General features: G+C 41.8%; 1 long non-coding RNA gene across 1 annotated transcript; it reads right to left on the reverse strand.

Annotated features, from left to right (window-relative positions):
* Positions 1-1,909: 1,909 nt before the first annotated feature.
* Positions 1,910-5,250, reverse strand: LOC119271474. The gene is made up of 3 exons (XR_005134543.1): positions 4,980-5,250; positions 3,490-4,347; positions 1,910-2,175 (listed from the first exon to the last, which is right to left on the reverse strand). It is a non-coding gene; the product is annotated as an uncharacterized LOC119271474 (long non-coding RNA).
* Between the last annotated feature and the right edge of the window lie 7,021 nt (positions 5,251-12,271).

The raw sequence follows: 12,271 nt of genomic DNA on the forward strand, positions 1-12,271 counted from the left end.
GATGCAAGGATCCCGGTCCGAAGCCGTGGATGAGAGAGGTAGATCTCTTGTAATGGACGGCGGTGTCGGGGTATCAGCTCCGGCATGGTGGAGGAGGACGGCAGTGGATGGGGTGGCGGACGGCGGCGAACAGAGGAGGGTGGGGTGGAGAGGGTGTTTTGGCGCCCATGGATTACGAATGGGGAAAAGGGAGGTAGAGAGGAAGGGGGGACCATGTATTCATGGCGCGCTTGTCTCAAATGCGAGGAAATTTACAAACTTAGCCCCCGTTTCAAATTTCTACTACATCACAACAACACTAGTAGGTTGGGGATAGGACGGTAATCTCGCATACACCAAATATTTGCCGACGACAGTTTGTTTTTGGCACCCACCATGTATGAATATGAATCGGGGAGGGAGTCGATTTCGGCCGAGGACACACTGTGTTTTGGCGCCCATCGTGTATGAATCCGGGTGAGAGGCAGTTACGCCACGTTTGGGTGAAATTACAAACCTACCCCTATCGAAACCTATAGAAATCCAGCATATAGGCTTTGCGTGGCAGGGATAGGCAGTAGTGATTTCCATCTCACAGATTTTGGTTTCGGGCGGTCACTGCGACTTTCCTCGCTTCGTCCAAATTTTGCAGAGTGCATGTTTACCGTGCCAACTCAATTCGAATCCCGTTTGTATTCTATTTTTTCGGGCGGGATCCATTTTCAATTGGAATTACATTCTATATACATCAATTTTTATATATATACTTTCAAAAGCACAACAAAGTATTCTGCTCCTTTATATGTATAATATGATTTACAAATACAAAGATCTCGAAATCTTAAGGTTGAATTTGAAAAAAATTAAGCAAATTATGTTCTACTAAAATGTATGGATCAGTAATATCTACATATTAAATAACATAGATGTGCGTGAATTCATATGAGTATGCATGTTTGATAGATCAATTTTGGTTCGAGTATGGATTACATGTATCATCATCTCGAATTCAAATATTTGAATCCCTTTTTTGTTCACTCCTTTCACGCCCATCTCTCTCGCATGCATGCTCCTTCAGGTAGCTATCACTCTCTTTTCTCCAGCTCACCCATATGCTCACTTCATGTTGCTCCTATCCTCGCAAACATGGTCTCTCGACGTCTCCCTTGAGAAGTCTCACACTCTCCCTATCATTATAAATTACACGGTTTTCATTATCTCTCATGTCTCTACTGTTCTCTCGCATCACTCGGTACCTAAGCTTTCTTTTTCACCGCCAAACACATAGTCTCACTACAAGAAATATGTCAACTTGTGACCTTGACTATTGGTCACTGAAAGGTCATTGTTTTTCATTTGCGACCTTTTTGTGACAAAAACAGAAGGTCAAAAGCTGGCGATCGTAAACTGAAATTAACGACCTTCTCTGTGAGAAGGTCGTAGACGTTTACGACCAAAATATGCCTATTGTTTTGTTTTGGTCACTAGAAGACTCCCCAGGCCACGTAGGCATCCGACGTGGCAATCTGATGTGGCACAAAAATCAGCCCGGTCCAATTCGATTTTCTACATGGGCCTAGCCCAACAATTTGGCCTTTTTATTGTTTTTTCATGTGAATTTTTGGTCGGCTACATGGGCCACGCCCTACAATTCGGCCTTTTAATTTTCTAGGCCATGGCCCTTTTGCAAACCATTCCATTAGGCCTTTTTGTAAGGTTTTACAGAAATGCACAATGTTCCAGTCCACTATTATTTGGGCTGTAGCATTTTTAGAGCCCATATATTATTTGGTCCAGTAGAACATTTGGTCTTTTTATTATTCACTGATTTCCAGTTTACACATTTGAACAGCAAACACTCAATAATTCTCTAAATTAAATGATTAAATTCAGAAATCATTCATCCAAATACACACAATAGCACATACAAGTCTGCACGTCCAACCTCAACTAAAACAAGCAAAAAAAGATACACATCAACTAAAGTTGTGGTGCGCTTCCATCACAGCAGCAGCAACCTAAGCGACATTAGACCAAAAAGAAACAATGCCATCAACATGAGGCGGTAATCCAACTTAACACTTGTGAGGAGCAGCGCCACCAGGAGGATGCCGATCGCCCACGAGGGCGCTCCAGCCCAGGGGCGACATGTGGGAGCTAGAGATGTCAATGGAGTATCTGGCCAGCCTCTGGTACCTGGCCACAGGTCACATCAGAAATATTCAGAAATCAGTTGAACATAATTGACTACAAAAGAAATCAGAATTGAACAGAATTGTCATGCTTGTCTACTTTCAGGAAAGTTAATACATATTTCCATGCTTGTCTACCAAAGAAATTGTATCAACTTAACACTTAGTCATGCATAAGTGTTTCACATCAAAAACATACAGCAGTGCAGACTCAAAATTGTATCAACTTAACACTTAGTCATGCATAAGCATTTCACATCAAAAACATACAAAATTTGGAGTAGGAAACTGAATCTCTAAATACTCCAGCTGCAAATACTGCTAACACTAATAGGCCAGTAGCAAATACTGTATTTTTGGAGTTTTAACAAATGTTCAGTAATTTATGGAGTACAACAGCAACATCACATTAAGAAAGTGAGCTAAATCATCACATTTTCAACTCATTACTGAATCTTCTCAGTGAATCAACTAGTACTACAACCAAATTCAGTTAATTAAGCTACTCCATTTTGAAGTACTGCTCGAGTGCTCAAACATGCAGAGATACAAGTACTACAGGTTTCTCGAAGGCGTAGAATCGACCTAGCATGTCACGAGAGACATATTAGTACATTTTGTTGGTGAGGCAAGGAAACAGATAGCACTATGTACCGCATCTAGAGAATTATGCCCAGCTCACTTCATTTGGAGTTAAGAAACTCGATAAACAGTCACTGGCAGTAAGACACCACTACTAGAAGTACTATTGTAGTAGTAGAGGAAGAAGAATATAGTACAGTACTACTACACATGTGTGCTAACTAGTAAGTAATAAGATACACATGAGTAACTAGGTGTAGTAGTAGAAGGGACCTAGATAGTACCCAAGACACATACTGCTAGTAAATTGTTGTTATGGGTGAGACAAGAGAGCAGGTGGTACTCTGTGGTGCTGCTAGGAAGGGAATTATGGCCACTCGGAATAAATTAACAGTGAGTAGTCCATGGAGTGTCACCAGCAGCAAGATAGCACTACTCTTCTAGCACTCCAGCAAGAAGAATAAAGTACTCCCTCCATTCCAAATTACTCGTCGTGGTTTTAGTTCAAATTTGGAGCGAAGGGAGTATATAATACACTAAAACCACGACGAGTAATTCGGAATGAAGGGAGTATATAATACACAGGCAAGGCAGACTTGGTGCTAATAGAATACAGGAGCAGTAATTAACAAAGAGAGCAGAGCAGAGCAAAAGGATCTGCTCTGCTTTGGGGCCTTGGTAACAGTAATTAACAGAGGATGAATGTGCAAAGTGGAAGAGAATAGTGGTCGCTTACATAGGTAGGCGACTCGTGGGTTGCTGGCCTCGGCCTCGTTGGCGACACGGAGGATGAGGGCGATCTCGACGAGCAAGGAGGGGACCACCTCACTATTGAAGATAGCTCAGAAATATCAGTGTTAACACTTTAACAGAAATATTATCATCTCAGATGTATTTATTCTAAAGGTGCGGCAGGTCCTAACCCTATCATAGGCATACGCGTAAACAGGTGCATGACAGTGTTAAGTTTTATACAAGGATGTGGCTTATTGAAACTGAAAGTCCAAGTAAAAGTCGTCAAGAGCAAAAATAATGAAATGTTTAGTCCCAGGTTTGTGAACTACGCGGCAATTCTTTTGAACTTGTAATACGGAGGCTGAGTTAGTACGCAGACTGTCTGTAAGCTACAACATGGCCCATCCAAGCACAGCCCAACCCGTCAGCTACAAAGAGCATGAAACAAAAACAAAATACCATACTTAATTGGAGCTTTATTTTTTTGTTCTTACACGGGCCCCTAATAAATAAAGAGTCAGAAAAGCGTCTGAATGGAATCGAGACTCTGTTTCAGGTAGCAAAGTGGCAAGCAATCTATTTGTGCAACAGCAATACTAGGCTTCACTCTGCTCATCGTCATATACCAGATAATAAATAGTGGACATGGAAATGGCGTTGGCGCTGGCACTAGGTAGGCAAGCAACAGTTCAATGGTGTTGCCAGTTTAATGGTAGATATTAGGACATGCTATAATAATAATACTACAAATAAGCTGGAACCAGGGTTAATTCTAGTTCAGCGTCGACCATGTCAGCAGCCACAACAAACAGAGACCATGCAAGCTTGACCTGGGTATGTCTCCTCTGAATATGCGAACCTGTACACAGCAAGGTCACAAAAGAAACAAAGTTAATTGAACATTCTGAACATCCAGTAAAAAGAAATAATTCAAGACAAGTTAATTTGTTGTCAAGCAGAATTCTCCTACACGCTCGGCATCCGCAAGGAAAGTTCAATATCCTTCCCTTGGTAGTACTCAAATCAGCCCAAGACCAAGATAATTTTTAACAAAACTATAGAAGCTACTCCATGCTTTAACAAAAATACAAAAACTACATAAGCTGCACATTCAGATTGTGATACTCCCATCTTCACTATATGCATGTTGTGATACTCCCATCTGCACATTCATGTTTCAGCAAAGGAATCATAAGCTGCACACTTTCAGTAGTGTAGAATTTACATAGTATTCAGCGGCATGCAAATTCACCTTTAGTGCTTCAAACAATTTAGTTCTCTAGATAACGTGTTCTACCAATTATGTAATCTTACCAAATGGATGGTCATCCAGCTTTACTCATACATGGGATCATATTTGTATCTGATTTGTATAATGAGTCTTTGCATAGGGATAAGTTAGGGAAGCTAGTGTAAGCATTAGACTCTAGCAGTATTGAAACAGTTCCAGGAAATAAAAAACTGCTACCGGTTTTCAGAATAGATGCTCACATGAATCATTGGTTAATCTTGAATGAACCTTTAGCTCAGAGAAGTCCAAAAACATTGTGCACCACCATGGCACCATCAACAGCAACAACTTGTAGCTATGATTTCAGAATAGATGCTCCAGGTCCTTATAGCATAGATCCTGTCAATAAATTTCACAAGGGAGCGTAATTTTAAATTTGACAAACAGTTTAAAAAGTTTACTAAAATGTTGCATCACATGGATAAATAGCATACAGATAATGTTGCATCACTATTGAGGACAGATGGCAAGATCTTTTGCACAAAATTTAACAGTGAAATACAAGTGCAAGATCTTCTCTCGTTTATTACTACTACACAAGCCGGACAGGATCAGTTGGCTGCCTAGCTCTATTGATTTCAGGAGGCGGCAGGAGCAGCATGCACAAGGTTTTTGGTCAAGGCACAAGGTAGAATCCCATAGGCCAAAACTAATACGCCCGCTAGAATCCCGAGCAGGCACAAGGTAGAACAAACAAAGTTGGGGTTTGGTCCAAGGCACCAGAACCTAGCTTGCCCCGTGAGCGCGACCCAACAGTGGTTAATCGGCTAGCTGCTGGCCGGCTCTCCCTCCTCTGTCGGAACCCCGTCCAGCTAGCCGGCCGGCAGCAGCCGCCCAGAGACGAAGCACGAGAGGGGATCCGATCGGAACCTCGGCCGTCCGACCAGGGCTGGAGGAAGGGGTTGGGGGAATCCGTACCGAGCAGAGGAGGCTTCCGTCACGGTCGTAGTCGTGGACGAGATCAGAGACGCGGACGAGATCAGAGAAGCTGTGCCTGATGAGGGGATGAAGATGATCTTGACGAAGAAGCCGACGAATCCCATGACGATGAACCCAATCGCCGTCTGCGCTGCCAACCTTGGTGAACTCTGTGTGCCAAATCAGCGTCAGATTTGGCGAAAGAGGAAAATAAACCAGATCCAGAACGAGGAGAGAGGGAGAGAGCGTCCTTACCCTTGCGGTCGGGCTTTGTAGCAGCGCTTGATGAGGCAGACGTTGTCCTTGGCGAACTCGGGAAAGGAGGCACGCCGCCATGGAGAAGGGGGATCCGACGGGTTGCGGCGCAGGTTGAGGTACGGGTGTAGGGTTAGGGAAGGGAGGTGTCTTGGGGTGGCGATGCGGTGGGGAAGGGAGGGTGTCGGGGTGGTGATGCAGCGAGGAAGGGCGCGGGGAGGCCATGGATGAGGGGAGGTCGCCGCCAGCAGGTGGGATCGGGGGAGAGGATTGGATCCAATCATGGGAGCCGGCCCCCACAGGGACAACCCACAGGAACAGCACGAGGCGACAACCCAGCCACTACACGGCGGCGAGGTTGGTCGAGGACGAGGGCGACGAGGGGAGAGTGAGGGCGGCGGCGGAGGTGGGTGGCGGCGAGGTTCAGAGGGGTGGGTGGCAGCGACGAGGGGGGCGAGGGGGATCTGCATCGCGGGAGAGGGGAGAGGATCTGAGCGGGGAGGGAGAGAAAGAAAGAAAGAATGGAGGCGGGGGGTGGGTGGAAAATGTCCATGAGGACAGACCTAGGGTTTCGACTTGGGTGGGTTTGGGCCGTTGGATCCGGAAGCATCCGACGGTGGTGGATGCGTGATCCGCGTGATATGCTCATGGTCCAATCAGAATGCAGCAAAACATTTGATGACCTTATGACCATATAAATTGGTCGTGATCGATTCAAGATAAAATATTTCATTCCATTTTTCAGTGCTCAAAATGAGTTTTTTTATGAAATTCCTATCAAATATTTGTTCAAATGATATCATATTTTGCACAAGTTTACATCGTGGATTTGCAAACAATATAGACAAAGGGAGTTTTTATTTCCTTTGCATGAAAAATCAATTTTCCATTTATCAAGTGCCCAAAATGAGTTTTTTGTGAAGGACCTATAATATATTTGTTGCAAAATTGTACCAAATCAATTTTTTAAAATACTAGGACATATTTCATGCACAATTGACCAAATGGTTAGGTGTCAAAAGTTTTTATCCACCTGTGGTGAAAAATACAAATTTCCGCCGATTCAGCTGGAAACGGGTCAAATTTAAACTGCAGCTGCCTTATAGTTTGCTCTTTATTTTTTTACAAAAATCATTTCTAGGTTCATAAGTATCTATTTAATCAGAGAAACACCAAAAAAAATTCCAAGATTCAACCACTAGCTAGGAACGGTCATTCCCGCCATTTTGACTGCATTTTGAATCAGGCATGAAAAAATCAAAAAAATCAAAAAAATGGAAAACCTTTGCATTGTGTAATTATATGTGACCAAGTTATCAAGAAAAATTATAAACTTGTAATACGGCAATTATTTTAAATAAGTGTTCTCAGAAACGAGCTATCATGCATGAAGATTCATGGCTTTCAAGTCAAATGATCAATCTTATGGCCACATTCATGACTTAGTTTGTTCAAATGATTTCATATTGTGCACAAGGGTGCATCTTGGAATGGCAGACAATGTTGCCTAAGGGAGTTTTCATTTTCTTTGGACGAAAAATTCATTTTCCATTTTTTGAGTGCCCAAAATGAGTTTTTTTGTGAAGGACCTATAATATATTTGTTGCAAAATTGTACCAAATCAATTTTATAAAATACTAGGGCATATCTAATGCACAATTGACCAGATGGTTAGGTGTCAAAAGTTTTTATCCACCTCTGGTGAAAAAGACAAATTTCCGCCGATTCAGTTGGAAACGGGTTAAATTTGAACTGCAGCTGCATTATAGTTTGCTCTTAATTTTTTGCAAAAATCATTTCTAGGTACATAAGTATCTATTTAATCAGATAAACACCAAAAAAATTCCAAGATTCAACCACTAGCTATGAACGGTCATTCCCGTCGTTTTGACCGCATTTTGAAATGGGCATGAAAAATTCAAAAAAAATCAAAAAATTGGAAAACCTTCGCATTGTGTCATTATATGTGACCAAGTTATCAAGAAAAATTATAAACTTCTAATATGGAAATTATTTTAAAAAAAGTGTTCTCAGAAACGAGCTATCATGCATGAAGATTCATGGCTTTCAAGTCAAATGATCAATCTTATGGCTACATTCATGACTTAGTTTGTTCAAATGATCTCATATTGTGCACAAGGGTGCATCTTTGAATGGCAGACAATGTTGTCTAGGGGAGTTTTCATTTTCTTTGGACGAAAAATTCATTTTCAATTTTTTGAGTGCCCAAAATTATGTTTTTTTGTGAAGGACCTACCATATATTTGTTGCAAAATTGTACCAAAACAATTTTCTAAAATACTAAGACATATTTAATGCACAATTGACCAAATGGTTGGGTGTAAAAAGTTTTGATCCACCTCTCGTGAAAAAGACAAATTCCCGCCCATTCAGCTGGAAGCGGGTCAAATTTGAACTATAGCTACCTCGTAGTTTGCTCTTTATTTTTTCCAAAAATCATTTCTAGGTACATAAGTATCTATTTAATCAAAGAAACACCAAAAAAATCCAAGATTCAACCACTAGCTAGGAACGGTCAAGCCTGCCGTTTTGACCGCATTTTGAAACGGGCATAAAAAATTAAAAAAAATTGGAAAACCTTCGCATTGTGTCATTATATGTGACCATGTTTCCAGGAAAAATAATAAACTTGTAATACGACAATTATTTTAAAAAGTGTTCTCAGAAATGAGCTATCATGCGTGAAGATTCATGGCTTTCAAGCCAAATGATCAATCTTATGGCCACATTCTTGGCATAGTTTGTTTAAATGATCTCATATTGTGCACAAGGGTGCATCTTGGAATTCCAAACAATGTTTCTTAAGGGAGTTTTCATTTTCTTTGCATGGAAAATACATTTTCCATTTTTCGAGTGCCCGAAATGAGTTTTTTTGTGAAGGACCTACCATATATTTGTTGCAAAATTGGACCAAATAAATTTTATAAAATACTAGGCCATATTTAATGCATAATTGACAAAATGGTTGGGTGTCAAAATTTTTGATCCACCTCTGGTGAAAAAGACAAATTCCCGCCAATTCAGGAGGAAGCGGGTCAAATTTGAACTGCAGCTGCCTCATAGTTTCCTATTTATTTTTACCAAAAATCATTTATAGTTACATAAGTACCTATTTAATCATAAATACATGGTTTGGTGGCGATACGTCGAGGTTTGGGCGGTGGCCGAGGCCCCCAACTCTAGAGCGCGTAAACTCGCATGCCCGCCGCGTGGTCACCACATGACCGTGGCGTTGCCATGTGTTCTAGGCAGCCTAGGCAAGTCTAGTGGGTTGGGCACTCCCTGGGTAGGAGCTAGGAAGAAAATTACAACATAAGATTCTCACGAGGAGACCGATCGTTGCTCAAACATGAATTAGCAGCCAAGTGTTTGATTAGCGGTATGGGAAATGTACATGGCTAATGGGCGTGAGTTTTGGCTGAGGATGATCAGTTACTAAGAAGACCGTCTTCACAAATTTTCAGCTCAAAAGGAGGAGCCTAGGTGGTACTTGCTTTGCAAACTACCACACTGGACATAAATACGAATGTTGAAGCTCCGCTCAAAATAATGAATGGATTGAGCTGGCATTTGGTGGAGGATGGTTATTTGGGCATAGGAAAGCACTGTAGAAAATAGATACTATTTGGACATGCCAAAGTGGTACTTCCTTCACAAACTATTGTTCTGAACAGAATAGGAAAATGAATATTTTTGAATTATTTTTGAACTAGGCAGGGAAGGTTTTTTATATATTTGACAATGATATGACCCAAAGAATTTATGAGATTTTTTTGGGAATTTTTGGAATGACAGAAATATAGGTTGCTTCACAATCTAGGGCAAAAACTGCCACATGGACATGACACATAGGCAAAACTGATGAGGTGGCGCCTAGTCATAGCAACCCACCACAATTTACAAGGCTATGACCATTATATTGGTCGTTAACAACTAGAAATAAGGCAGCGGACTAGCGTTGTTTGCTTTATGACCATTTCATGTAAGGAAATTACGACCTTTCTGACCAAAATGGTCGCAATGGTTTAGGGTTTGGAGCCCCCCGAACAGCTTTTGACCAATTGGTCTGAAATGGCCATAGATCCATGACCATTTCTTCCAGGGTCACTGACAGAAGGTCACTAGTTGACATATTTCTTGTAGTGTCTCCACTCGTATTTCACTTTGTCTTTCTCTCTATGGGATTCTCTCACACACCCTATATGTCTCTACATATGACTCATACCACTAAAATTACTCTCTCTATCTCTCCTGTAGACACAACGTTTGTTGCGGTCTCCTTTTCGTCTCCATCCCAGACTGACATTATTCATTTGTTTACCGATCAGACAAACCCGACAACCATCTCCTCTCTCTCTCACAGACACACACACACACAACTCCTACCACTAAAATGTGAATGGAAAACGAGATTTTGTTATACCCAAACAAAAAAGGACTAGAGGGAGTGATTGCTCTGACACGGGCGCGACCTCTCATAGCACAGGTATTGAACCGGCGCACCGGCCAAGAGGGCCGCACTCGTTGCAGGCCCGGGTGAGCACGCCTCCTCGCCGCGTGCAACCAGCTTAAGACTGCCCCGCCTGCCTTCATTGAATCCGCTCGTGTGCCGGCAACACATCGTTCTGCGAGCCGACAGGCATTTTAGAACACAAAAAATGACTAGAATATAATTAATTTACGCATGGTCTTGACTTGTTGTGCTCGCACTGGTAGCATGAACTAGTAGAAGATTTTCTTTATTTATAACTCTCCTCACATTTTTTTGGCTTTGAAGTGAATCATGGTTGTGGACATTATGTATGAATGTGCAGATATCTATGAACATGAGTTTGATGTGGAAGTTGAACTTGGAATGTCGGGCTTGCGCATGAACTATACCATGTCTAATGCTTCGTCTATTATTGTTTAGAAAGTAATTGCTGTTATTACATGGCCCGAAAAAAACATTTTGTGCCACATCAGTAGATGGACGGACATCACAACAGGCATGCTAACTGGATAAACATTTGAACCTAGCTATTATGAAGGAAATTTTGTATTAACAACAGTTTTAGATAGCAGGAGATGCCTAGCCTGCTCTGTCTCTGCTAGCTTATTTCTGGCTTCTTCCATCTCTTCTTTGGCTTGGGTGAAGAGAACATCTGATTCCTCTTTTCGCTTCTTCAGGAACTCAGCTACATTCTCAAGGGCTGCTGCATGCTTTCTTTTAGCCTTTACTAATGCCACGAGGACATGAACAGCTGACGACTCCACCTGGCTTGTGTGTAATCCAGCATCATCTAGGAATTTGCACCTTGTGTCTAATCCAGCATCATTAGGGAACTGGCACCTTGTGTGTAATCCAGCCTCATTTTGGAAACATGATCTCGAGGTTGACCATACTTTCCTCCTTGCAGGAACTGCATCCTGACATGAAGGTACTTCTTTTTTAGATCAATACTCAGAGCAACCTAGATCCATTTAGTAGAAGCCAGATAAACAGAACTCGGATAAGTGAATTCAAAAGGAAAAAATAAATAAAAATAGACTACAAGGTGAGAACACACACTTCCTACATCAAGCTAAAAACGAAAGCATTAGGACGATTAAGACTCTTCTTATTACACATCGAAGAACACCATGCTTAAGAGAAACAGAAACTACATCATATATACATCGAAGAACACGAGGCTACATGAAAGTAATTGAAAGGGTGTTACTTACCAAAGCTCGTTTTACAGGTTTGGTGTAGCTCCTCTTTAACTTGCCACGCTCCTTGAAGATGTCCCGAATATCCCGTGTTTGATCTTTGTTGCTCCTCTGCATGTTCATGCTCGTGGTTTTAAGATCTCAGCATGGCAAGAAAAATTTACTACTAGTAATACTCGCGCATCTTGTGGGCAACATTAAAGCACTCATCTGCCATGTTTAGAGCATCTCCAACAAGATAAACTACTCATACAAATGCATCTTGATGCGTGCAACGCATGGGCATTTTGCTAGTTCTAAAAACCTTTCCATCATTTGCCACACTACTGGTTGCAGATGAAAAATCTACCCAAGCACAACGTGATACAGGAGCGACGCACAATTACAAGCTGATATTCTGTTGGACAATGGAGGCTATAACCAATTACTTTTACGGGAACAATAGCACCCAGGAAATTTAAAGGGTAGGTATGAACAAAAATGGAGATGCACATATACTGCTAAGTGATTCAATACACACATTACCAATCGAGGAGGAGAACGATGGTCGCGGCGGCCTCTGTGAGTCATGGTCGGCAACGGGAGTCAGTTCATTGTCCACGACGGT

The sequence above is a fragment of the Triticum dicoccoides genome, chromosome 3A, assembly GCF_002162155.2.
Source record: "Triticum dicoccoides isolate Atlit2015 ecotype Zavitan chromosome 3A, WEW_v2.0, whole genome shotgun sequence".
NCBI lineage: Eukaryota > Viridiplantae > Streptophyta > Magnoliopsida > Poales > Poaceae > Triticum > Triticum dicoccoides.